Genomic DNA, 12,105 nt, shown 5'->3' with positions numbered 1-12,105 from the left:
TTACATTGAAATACTATAAGTACCATATGTTTAAGATGAAGGGAGACCGGTAAATGGCACCTGACAGTCAGTGGCGTAGCTATCGTAGGGCCAGGTGGTGCAGTGCACAAGGGCCCCTGAGCTCTGGGGGCCCTCTAACCTAAGCTATGAAAAGAGCATTGAATAGAGATGGAGTATGGATTTAATTTACTAACGATATGTTCAACTCACTGTATCCTATTCTTATTACTATGTATAATTTTGAATGCCAATATACGTTAAAGAGGGGGCGAGAACCCGATTCTTTTTTTATGCACCGGGGCCCTAACCCACCTAGCTACGCCACTGCTGACAGTAAGGGACACCACAACCCAGACATTAACAATAAGTAGTTAATATCAACACATCAGATTATTAATAAGTTGTACCAACCATAGACAATACAGTAAAACTAATCAAATATATGAATCCAATATAAGTGACTTTCTTATGGTACGATCCTTTGACATTTAAACTAATTTGATTGACACATACTTTGTAAACTAAACCATATTATTAAAAAAAAGGAACTATCTTATATAAAAAAGCATACTATTACATGAATGATATGTATATGTGTGGGAAGTATTAACCAATCGCACACACTAACATATTATAAAATAGCACACATTTTTAAGTCAGATAAAAATATTCAAATGACAGAAGATATTTAAAAAAAAACATGCAAATCTTTTTCTTCTGTCACAATATGAATGAAAAATACAAAAATATTTCTTTAGTAACAATTACACTTAGATAATATATTTATATTTATATAAGCAAACAATTTGGAAGACATTTGAGAAAATTTTAACTTTATTCCCAATTCAAACATTTATGAAGAGTAACTTCTTTAATTGTGATTTAAAACTCGATGAAACAAAAATTGCTCATTAAATTTTACTTCCGTGTGATTTGACACATATTTTTTTTTAATCACTAACACTAACAAGGAAAAAAATAAGAAAAGTTGACAAAAAAAAGGAAAAGTACTTAACAACTTAATCTTTGCCTACATATATGAAATATATGTTTTCAGTTATAGAAATTGAGTTAATGTATTACATAATTATTCCGATACAAATATATTGAACACAATTTATATACTTATAAAATTAAGTAACATTAAGATGATTTAAGCCCATTCCACAATGTGGCACAATTATATCATTCAATGAACAAGATAAAATTAAAAAAAATAAAGCATGCTGAAATCAGTAGGTGTAAAACCTTCTTGGTTAAATTCTATATGTTATCAAGGCAATCCTGGCTCATTATAAGTAATGTTTGTCAAATGTTTTCGTAAATACACTAAAGTTCCTAAAACTACTCAGTCAGCCTTGAGCAGTTTCAGAGCTGTCATTTAAAAATACAATAAGTAAAAGTGATTTTTCTAAACATGTAAATAAACTTGGTACACTATACTTAAACAACCTTCCTTAAAAACATTGTTTAGCAGGTTACTCTTACCAAAATGTAACTATTCAAATAATGGTGTTAAGTTTTTCGAGTCATATAAAAATTTTTTTTTTTTTTTTATTTAGTTTTGTAATATACTCTGTTTTTTTTTTATAATGTATAAACAATATATTTTTTTTAATTTTATATATTAAATTGTGTAAATAACAATTAATTTCTTCACATAAATATAGTTTTCTTTTCAATTGTTTTCATTTTCAGTAAAAAAATTTGAGTCAATTTTTAATATTAAGTATAAGTTTTTTTTTTTTAAACATTTTTACATTTCACAGCTTAAGGCAGCATTTTTTTTTTATTATTAGTTAATATACTACACCAAGCCAGTCAATAACATTTAAAAAATCAAATATTCATTATAACATCTATGTGCCATGAATATCAGTTCTTTTTATAAGTTCCCTGAATACTTGAACCTATCGAAAGTAAGCAATAAGTATAAATTAAGAAAAAAAAAAAACTGTTGCTAAAATTTGTTTAACAGCAAATATATATCATTGGCACTTTAAAAAGTTTCTATTATAGCACCAGCTACGCACAGTACAGGGAAAGCAACATATATTGGATAACTTCAATGAAGATTGCCGTTTTATAAAACTAAATTTTTTTTTTTACTTTTTTTAATTTGTTTCCTTTGAACTTGTCCACATTTGTGATCGACCAATTGATAATGTCTTTTAAATGTTTTACAACACTCCGAACAGCTATATTTCCTAATATTTAAATGTCTTTCTCTGATATGAGATTTTAAACTTTTTTTTATCATTTCTTTTTTACAATAATCACAAATAGCTTTCGAATATTGGTCTATGAACTGAGCTCCGTATAGAGACTTTTTCGTTTTAACCTCCTTTTTGATTTCCGGCATTTCTTCGACTTTCGTACACTTTTTTATAATAATAACATTATTGTTTATTTTTGTCATTTCAACACAAGCGTCTGTACTTATGACTTTCTCTATCCATCGTTCGTTTAGAAGTTTATTAAAATGAGACGGTTCATCGTTGAATTCTATGTTAAAATGATATTTTCTGATATGGTTATCCAAAATTCTCTTTTCGCAAAATGCTACCCCGCAAGCTCGGCAAGTGAAACGTACGAAGTTGGGATTGATCGCGTCGTCGTGTACATTTTTTAAATGAGCGATTAAATTATACTTATTCACAAAACCTCGTTCACAATAATCACAAATGTATTTCTTATGATTTTTCTCGCCTGCGTGACTCCTTAAATGGCGCTTGTAAGTATCGTTACGAAAATATTCTTTAGAGCAATATTTGCATTTAAATCTAGGTTTCACGGCATCGTGTTTGAATAGATGAGATTTAAATTTATACGCGCTACCAATCACAGTTTTGTTACAATGTTTACAAAAGTTTCGTTTCTTTTTTGGCGAATTTTCACTCTTTTTCGTCATTTTACTTTAAACACTATTGATATTGTATAATATTTGTAAAGATAACTTGTAAAAAACACATATGGTACTAAAATTGTTTTTAAGTATAAAAATTACACGAAACACGAACACATGCAAAATAATAACAGAAAAACGAATATACATAAAGTAACGTAAGTTATTGATACAACGAAACAAAATAATAATGTTGATGTCGAATGAATCGGTTCTCTTGGTCTTGTCAAAACATTTTTTCACTCTGGCAATAAAAAGTCTATTATTTGATTCGTAAGTTAAATCTTAAAAAATCGACGAACAACGAATCCTCTTTTAGATCATTTAGATCAAACCTTAAAAAAATGCAACACACGTACCTAATTAGATTTGCTTTGAACTCGAAAAATAAGAAAACAGCAATAAATTAATTTCAATCTTTTCATTTACATATCTCAAGAACAATCCATGGGAAATAAAATATTTATATGACCTAAATTGTAAAGCGTAAAATAAAACAGAAATAAACTACATAATCGAATGATAACCAGCCAAATTATCGCAATAAGACCAAATTTTCCTTTTTAAGATGGCGGAGGGAACTCGGGGGAAATTTTGTTCGGCACTGTCTCGTCAAGCTTTTCGAAGTCTGAAGTTTTCTTGGTTCACTTGCATTTAATTTATTTTTCCTAGGTAACAGATAGTGCTATGATTAGTGTGATTATTAGAGACTAATGAACCAAACCCAGAAAAATTTAAAAGTTAATTTTAAAGGCTTTGGTAGAAACTGAAATACTTTGACATAAAAGGATCCGCGAACTATCTATAAATAGGTACATAAGTAGCTTTAGCTTTTTTTTAAATTTAAATATATTACACGTGACTATTGTTATTCTGACATTTATATGTAATAAAAATAATAACCTCATATTTTTGATTTAATTGTTTGAATATTAACAAAGTATTTCGCTATAGTCAATTAACTATGTCTTCTTTATACTTTTCTCTACATGATGAAAACTATCCGGTTGTAAATATTATAGTTTTCGTTGATAAACATTAGAATTATCAATAATAACAATAAGTGAAATACAACAGCAGCCCATTAAAATAACACTATAAAATAAGGATTAAATTTTCCACTTATAGCATAAACCCAGAAAAAAAGGAATTATATCTGTAATTTTTTTTTAATTAATTATATCACACATTGGAACAACCGATATTTTTTTTTTCAAAATCAAAATTGTGATTGACGTACTATTAATTTTTGTGCAATCTTTTAAAATTATTCGTCTGTACTCAGATTATAAAACTAAAGGCAAAGAGTGATCGCAACATTATAGTGAAGCAACAAATACAAATAAAAATTTTTAACTTCCCGGTAATTTGAAATGACGAGTCTTTTTGTTAGTACGTCAAAGTAGCTGTCACTTTAATTAGAATTAATAATTAGTTTTTGTTTCGCCTTTTGTTTTATAATCCGAACGTCTGTAATACGTCCAGATTAAAAAAATATGTTTTTCGAACAATTTCTATTCGGTAAAATTAGTATGTCATTGTTACTCTGAACTGAAATCAATCACTTATTGTACGAAGATGTCTTTAAATTTCGAGCAGAGGTATCTCATTATAATATATATACATAAATATAAATAAAGTGTGTTTGTTATTTTATATTTATTTATTTATGGAGTAGCCTCAGCTATTATGTATGTAGTTTGTTTAGAGGATTTTAAAAATAAAATTGACGTAATCTTGATATGGCTGAGTCCACGCTATCAAGTTTAATTGAATATGCATAGAAGAAGAGGTATTGTCCTCTTCTTCTTTCATTGAAATAAAAAAAAAACAGTTAGAAAAAGATTAAAAAGATTATCAAAATTTGGACAGTATTTTTTTTTTTTTGGTTTTGATAGATAAATACGTATACGAAAATATTTTGATATTATCAATGTTTAATTCACAATTAAGATGGTTTTTACTATATTACATAGATATATAATGACATTGTAATCATTCTATTCAAATAAGAAACAATTTTATTAACTGACTCGAGTTATTGACGATCAAGATGCAAGCGCCCCGGTGTTGCAGAAATCCATGGGCGTTGGTAGGCATTTTCCATCAGGTGACTCTCCTGCTCGTTTCCCACCATAAGAAAAGATATATTAAAAATTTTAACACCTTATTTGCCAATATTTGGTCTGTCCCTTATTGTCGGGGTCCACTAGGAGATACCTATAATGCCTAATGGAACAGGTCCTGTGTAGGGAGGTTTAATATTTTTTTTTATTGTCCCTATGTCTATGACTGTCGATTTACCAGGATTAATTATATATAAAAGATGAAGTATTGTCAGGAATACAACTGGTGTTATATTCGTCGTGGTGATTTGTTATGAATAACCGTAGTATGTTCCCAGTTATTGACGACCTCTGTGGTCGAGTAGTGTGTACACCAATTTTCATGGGTACGCCACTCCGAGGTCCCGAGTCGATGTAGGAAAAGTTCATTAGTTTTCTATGTTGTCTTGGGTCTGGGTGTTTGTGGTACCGTCGTTACTTCTGATTTCCATAACACAAGTGCTTTAGCTACTTACATTGGGATCAGATATGTGATGTTGTCCAATATTTTTATTTAATATTTAGTTATCTCTTTCTCGTCCCATCACTTGTGTACGGGTAAATTTTATATCTGACTTGTAAAAGACAAAATCCCAAGACCCGTTTTACCTTCCTTTTGTAGAGTTTCGTAAAATCCGTTCTCAGCAGATGTCTACGCCCTATAAGGAACCTACCTGCCGAATAGTTTCTGAGATATCGTTAACAAACAGTGAGTGTTATTTCGCTTTATGTATATGAAGTTTATACAATATTTGCTTCCACACCGTGTATGATAAGAGGAAACCGTATAACATGACTAGTGTTATAATAATAACCAACATTTAAATTAACATAAAGCAAAAATTAAATTATGTTACACTCAAAGATAATTCACGAAAAGTTTTAACATGTCCAGGGCCGGATTTAGGGTTAGGTTAGGTTAGGCCATTCGGGGTTAACCTCTACAAGAGTGGGCAACATTATGCCGACGAATTAAGGATTTCAATTAAATACACGTGTAGTTATAGTAAAACATAAGTTTAATAAATCTACATTATTGCTTGTTTAAAGTATTTAATTAGTTCCGCAATAATCCGCATTTTTTTGATGATAATAATTACGAGATTCAGGCTTCCAGATCTCTAAATTCGGCCCTGAAGTGGTGTATTGTCTCCGAAAACATTAAATATGATATTGACGTGTAATGATCGAGTGTCACGTTACTCAAACGCGTATATAAGTGTAGGATTCATCGTTATATCTCATAACAAGGAAAAGTATCAAAGAAGTTTATTCATCATGAAATACGAAATTATTTTTGTCGCTGTTCTGGTAAGTTTTTTATTTGGACTTATGGTTTTGGATCATTAACAAATTTGGCTTTTTTTTAAATTTTAAATTTGAAGTTATGTTAGCGGGAGATCAACTTTCTTTTTTTTTTTTGCTATTTCAACTGTACTGTAACTTTAAGTGACCTGCTGTGCAACTCGCCTAATTTCAAAACTAGGTTATTTAACAACACTTTTATCTTTAAAATAAAAACAATTGTTTAGGCCCTTAAAAAAGTATAAATTATAATATATTTTTTTAAATAACACTTGCTTTATGAAAATTAATTAAAAGGGACTAAACTTAGACTCCATTCCTTCACGTATTTACATGATATATAAATTTTAATCGTGCTTTTGCTTACTTGGTGGTAGGGCTTTGTGCAAGCCCGTCTGGGTAGTTACCACCCACTCATCAGATATTCTACCGCCAAATAACAGTACACTGTATTGTTATGTTCCGGTTAGAAGGGTGAGTGAGCCAGTGTAATCACAGGCACAAGGGACATAACATCTTAGTTCCAAAGGTTGGTGGCGCATAAATCTTGATTCTGTGTAATGGTGGCAAAAATGCAAGCAGCATTTTCCCGTTTAATCGCAATTCCGATTCTCTGAGAGAATATGAACAGTACTGTCACCAGTGGAGGCAATAAGAGGGGGTGACATATATTTTACAAATACATCTATATCTCAAAGCTTGTTGCTTAAACCGTTGGTTCGCTTCGGTATTTTCCAATGCTATTGCCGTCTTTAACATCGTTGGCATGTCATGAGAAGGGGCTCCGGGTCGGAATAATGTCAGTATTAATGCACGATTCGAAGCTCCTTGAACCCTTTTTTAACTTCCGTAAATATATTATTTCTCACCTAACCACAATTATATTAATTGGTTATTTTTAATTTGAGTATATTAAAAAAAAAAGTATTGTAAAAAATCTATATTGAATAAAGGAATTTGATTTGAATTGCGATAATTTTTTTTTATCCATCATCATATTGAAATCAAAGAAATAATCTTCAATAATTTGATTATTCATTAATTTTAAGACCCACCTACCCATGATGCGAGATTTCCTAAACTGTCTTATGGATACATACAGTCATATCTTGCATGTACGTCCCACAATAGGGTGCGTTCTCCTTCCCTGGGAATCTGTATCAGTCCATGAAGTACCGTCAGTATAACTAATTCTTTAATTTTTTTCAGGCTATTTTCGCGATGTTTCTTGCGGAAAACTGCGTGACAGCTAACTCACTATTAAAACCCCGTAAGTGTATTTTCTTGTCTTATTTAGAACTCAACTATGGTTTCCTGTTTTTTTTTTTACATTGGCATAACCGAGTGTATATTGGGTACGGATCCCAGTAAGCTTGGTGTCCATCCTGTAAATGACTTCTAAACTCATCCAAACCTAAATTTGTAAAAGCGTGGCCTCTTTGAGCTCTTTCGCCCCCCCATCTTTCAAAACCAAAGCTTCGCTCTCTACTAACTATGTTAAAATTGGTTAGAATCGATGGAATTGTTCCAACGCGTTTATGAGACAAATCATCCCTGCCAATTCATCAGAGCCACCTGAAGATAAATGGACAGAACTCCCCATATATATTAACATTGTAAGAAACATCACCATCTCAGACACGCATTGATATATTAAGGTTTTTTTTTTAATAAGTCCTGTAAATTCATTCACTCTACTGTAATACTGTAAAGTCATTCACGCTCGTGTTCTGCGGTGAATTTTGAGTTTCTCCTTACAGAATACCTTTAAAGTTTGACTCTATCGTTAGTCAAGTGGCCGCAGATCTCGAGGTTCCGTGAGCTCGGGCCGATAGAAATCATTGAGTTTTTCAATCGAAAAATTATCTGCAACAGCCTGCAGTCTGGAAATTCGAACGGTGTTAACTCCCGTGCATCAGAGTTCACGTAAAATCTTTGGTCCTACGCCTGAACTCTTTCCAGTCGGATTTGCCGTACCATGGCGTACCAAGGCTTAGAGAGTGCACATGTTTTTTTTTTAATTTAATTTACAACATCACATTCTTCGACTGAACTATGATAACGTCGCCGTAGGTCTGTCCCTGAGATTCGTGGATGGTCATGACGCTTGACCGTTCACTTTTTCCGTATCGCTGGTCCATCAGAAGTTTCTTTTCCTCCTGCGTATGGGCCACCTGTTTGCACAGACGCGCGTGCACTATAATATGTCCTGCGTAGTTGGCCACCCATGAGATTGGACGTCGTGGACAAAATCGGTCAGGAAGACATCATCACAGTTTCAAAATGCTGTACCTCGCTTCTACTTTAAAGCTTGTCATAATTGATTTCAAGGATATTAAATTCACGCGTCTCACGTCAAGCGTGTGACTGTAAAGCACAGCTTCTTGTATAGTAAGATTTTAACCTAAAACTTTTTTTGTTACACGTTGAAGGCTGGTGCTAACATTACCAAAAAAAAGTCTCCATATTAATTCGTATAGATTGTCATTTTTGTGTATAATTAAGTAATTATGTTTATTTTTTTCAGTAACAGATATGTTTAACAAGACCATCGAAACACCTCTGTCTGAGATCGAGAAAACTATGGTAATTTATTTTTATTATTATTCTTAAAATTTACTATGATTTTACGGATCGGGATCCAAGGATCGGTCTCGTAGTCTCTACAAGAGAAGGACCTCCACTCTTTTATTGCTTCAAGGCCTCTAGATCCTTTAAACTAGACCTGTGTGTTATGATAAATGTCCTTATAATTTATTGGACCATTTCAGTGCTCTAAGAACTAACTTCGTGTTTTTTACCAACCAACCATCGTTGATACGCAATTATTTTAATGCGTGTAACTTATATTTTATATTCGTGATTGGTTACTTCGCTAGTATCGCTTTGAGCAAGCCTGTCTTGATAGATAGACTAGATTAATCAGATATTCATCCGCCAAACAGCAATACTTATAATTGTTGATTCCGGTTTGAAAGGTAAGTAAGCCAGTGTACCTACAGGCACATAACATCTTCGTGTAAGACTCAATAAGAATGTAACAATTTTATATTCAATATTATATGAATTATTATTATCTGTATATCACAGACGAGTATCTGTCACTTGTCTGTTAAACATTATATTTTTAATCTGTTAACATTGACAGATACTCGTAATGGCGGGAAAATTTATTCTTGAATATACATTATTTTTAGTTGCGTATCGAGTAAAACATTATTTTCAAATTCTTATCAAATTATGTAAGAAAACATAATAATTATTGTTTTATTTCTGAGTTAAGACTAAGTTTTTATATCAGTTCATTAGTATAATACGTATTTGCATAATACTTGTATTAAAATTTCTTATAGCGCCAATTTCTATGAGCGGTCGTGAGTCGTGACAGTGGTCATAATCAGTACAGCGATTTTGTAAGAAGTAACTCGGAACTAATCGCAGAATACCAGCGTTAAATGTCTGAATGTAGTATGCGACAATGACTATAATTATTATTAGGATACACGTATCAAAATTGCGTATCACCGTAAGTCGGCTGTCAACATTTCTCGAATGATATGTGGCTAATTTTCCCGTCCGCCAAACTATATCATAAAAATAATGTCGCATAATTCCTTTCTGACATGTTACGTGTTCTGCGATAATTTTATTTTTTTCTATAGAATATGTCTTACGTCAAGTTACGTCAAAAAATATACGTTCAGATAATATTCAGGTAATGTTATTTCTTTCAAGGACTGACATTTGCTATTTACAGTGACGTTTTATCCTATTCTGACAGCGCGCGGATTTTGTCATGACACAACTATAGTGGAAGTCGAAGACCATCCCTATAATGTCGTTGAAATAAGCCTATTTTAATAGATTTTCACTGGGTATATTTTATTTGATATAAATCAAGAACATCTAGACTGTATAGATTGTTGTTATAACTGATATAGTTGTTACTTTTTTATCAATATGTGTTGGCGTTCTTCATGGTTTACTTTGGGTGCAGATTAGTGTTGAAAATCGATAGTTCACTATCGATAGACTATGTATAGTGAAGGTGTTAAAGATAGTATCAATAGTATCGCTGCTACAATAGTATTGCTTACAGAGAGCTAGCGATACTATCGATAATATCGATAGTATAGCTGTAATCAATAGTATTGCTCACGGAGAGAAATTTATACTATCGTAAGTATTGATCAAAACTACCAAATCAACTATCGATAGTCAAATTATCGATAGTTCTGCAACGCTGGTGCAGATATGACACAGGAAAATGTTAAGAATTTAATTAATAGTTCTGTTTTTAAATTTTGTTCACAGTATCAATTTTTCGAAAATTTTTCGGCAATTTTTTTTAATAGATCATAATATTTCTTTTTTTAATATTTTTACAGTTCGGCAAATGGTGAAGTTACTCGACGACAGATTTCAGCAGCCCATCGCTACACACATAATGGAAACTAGATACAGACACTTAATATTTTCAATATCCATGGAACTTAAATATGTAATAATTAAAATGAATAAAATTTAAAACTCTTATTACTTATTTTTTATTTAAAAAATTTAAAACACAGAAAATAAAATTAATCCCGAAATTATACTGCTAGTGTTAATAGAACCCTCATTGTACTGAAAAAAAAAACCTTTATAAGCAAATCAAAATATGGAGTCCGATAAACATCGTCACCGCGTGGAATGGTACACAGAATGCTGTCAGCATTTCCGATACTCTGGGCGATAAATAAACCAGCCCTTCACTCACTAAGTCAACTAACTGGTTCAAAAAATAAACACTTCGGATCTGAGAAGAACCGACGGAAGAAACTCAGGGTTTAATCAAAGGTTCCATACCTCAAAAGACAAAAAGGAACCCTATAAGATCACTTAGTTGTTCGTTTGTCAGTCAAGCACCTTTTTCGAAGGAACGTGTAAATTAAATTCACATCAAATATTCTAATTTATAGTCTCCCAGGGGAGCTGTAAAAAAATTAAAATATAATGCTACAGCTATTTGTACACATGCTTACAAGGGAATTATTAATTAGTCATGATTATCACTGATGGTACGGAATCCTGAATGCTCAAGTCCGACTCACACTTGACCAGGTTATTTTTTATTTTTAATCTCAAGTTTAACAATTATTTCATCACTCATCATCAACAAAATTATTGTTTTTCAATTTGATATATCCTACGGCGATCGTTTGATTTCCAAGTTAGCAATCATCTAAAAAGTCATTAATATTATCCTTTAACACATAAACGTTCCTCAACAACTCAACAATCATTTTTACACATCTGACGTTCCAAGTAAATAATTCAATACATTTAGTCTTATTATTGTTTTGTAATAGTGCGTTATCGATACTTAACCAATGGACTATTTCAGAGAGATCATATTTTCATATATAGATCTTACATTAAAAAAAAAACTTTGCTGATGACAAACACATATTTTCCGAATAATAACATCTCATATTAAAATAATTCTTTGCGTGTTAAGCAATATAAAAAAAAAATGACAGTTATAGTGACTGCCAATAAAAATGAAAACTTAGAACTTTTAGTATACATTATATTACTTATAGTATTCAAATAATAATCCAACGAAAACACAAGGTAAACAAAACCCAAATGTTGTACAATACGTCAATTGTATAGCTACAGATACACTTTTAAGTATGTCGGTGACGCGAACCCATAAGATTTCCCCTACCAGAAAGTGCTCAGCTTCTAAAGAAGTTTTCACTTCAAAAGAAACTTCGAAAACAATTCTATACAACTATCAAATCG

Source organism: Vanessa atalanta, chromosome 30 (genome assembly GCF_905147765.1).
Source record: "Vanessa atalanta chromosome 30, ilVanAtal1.2, whole genome shotgun sequence".
NCBI lineage: Eukaryota > Metazoa > Arthropoda > Insecta > Lepidoptera > Nymphalidae > Vanessa > Vanessa atalanta.
Note: the sequence above shows the minus strand (reverse complement) of the source record.